The following is a 1,451-nucleotide window of genomic DNA, read 5'->3' as shown; positions in this document are numbered from 1 at the left end:
TCCTCTCGGACCATTGTGGCTAAAGCATACCGAGCGGGATTTTACTGGCCAAGAGCGAATGAAATGGCAAAAGAGATAGTCGACAAGTGTGAAGGGTGCCAGTTCTACTCCAACATGTTGCACAAGCCTGCATCAGCCCTGAAGACTATTCCACTCATCTGGCCCTTCGCTGTTTGGGGACTGGACATGGTTGGCCCATTGAGAACAGGCAGGAGCGGTTTCACACATGTGCTTGTGGCAGTCGACAAGTTTACCAAATGGATTGAAGCTAAGCCTATCAAGAATCTTGATGCTTGCACTGCTATCAGTTTCGTCAGAGAGTTAACATTCAGATATGGAGTCCCGCATAGCATCATCACCGACAATGGGTCAAACTTTGATTCAGAAAAGTTCAGAGCTTTTTGCGCCTCTCAAGGCACACGAGTCGACTACGCATCGGTCGCCCACCCCAGTCGAATGGACAAGCAGAAAGGGAAAATGGTCTGATTCTCAAAGGACTAAAGCCTCGGCTGATGCGTGATCTCAAGCACGCAGCATGCGCTTGGGTCGACGAGCTTCCGTCACTTCTATGGGGATTGAGGACCACCTCGAATCGGTCGACTGGAAGAACTCCGTTCTTTCTGGTTTACGGAGCGGAAGCAGTCCTGCCGAGTGATCTACTTCACAATGCACCCTGAGTCGAGCTTTATACCGAAGATGAAGCAGAACAAGCCCGACAAGAAGCAGTCGACCTCCTGGAAGAAGAAAGAGAAATGGCTATGACCCGATCGACCATTTATCAGCAAGACTTGCGTCGATTCCATGCCAGAAATGTGAAGAGTCGAGCCTTCCAAGAAGGAGATTTGGTCCTCCGAGTGGATCAACAGAAACCACACAAGCTCGCTCCTACTTGGGAAGGTCCCTTCATCGTCACCAGAGTCCTCCACAATGGAGCGTATCACCTTTACAATGTCGATTGCCAGATCGATGAGCCACGAGCTTGGAATGCAGAACTGCTTCGCCCCTTTCACACTTAAATTCTCACTCGGATGAGATGTAATAAGAAAAACTTCCGTAGTCTATTTATCAAAGACAAGAGTGTTACAAATTTTCCTATAATTGTTGTTCCTTTTGTTTGCGTGTGAAATCCCCCAGTGGGTGGCTTAGGTGCGAATTCGTTTCGCCTAAGTTTGTAAAAAAATCCTACCGAGTGGTGAGCCAGACTCCCACTCGGAGGCTTAGCTGCAGCTCAGTGCTCGCCTAAGTGTTTAAAAATCCTACCGAGTGGCGAGCCAGACTCCCACTCGGAGGCTTAGCTGCAGCCAAGTGCTCGCCTAAGTGTTTAAAAATCCTACCGAGTGGTGAGCCAGACTCCCACTCAGAGGCTTAGCTGCAGCCCAGTGCTCGCCTAAGTGTTTAAAAATCCTACCGAATGGAGAGCAAACCTCCCACTCGGAGGCTTAGCTGCAGCC

Source organism: Triticum dicoccoides, chromosome 5A, assembly GCF_002162155.2.
Source record: "Triticum dicoccoides isolate Atlit2015 ecotype Zavitan chromosome 5A, WEW_v2.0, whole genome shotgun sequence".
NCBI lineage: Eukaryota > Viridiplantae > Streptophyta > Magnoliopsida > Poales > Poaceae > Triticum > Triticum dicoccoides.
The sequence above is the reverse complement of the archived record's forward strand: the minus strand, read 5'-3'. Positions refer to the sequence as shown.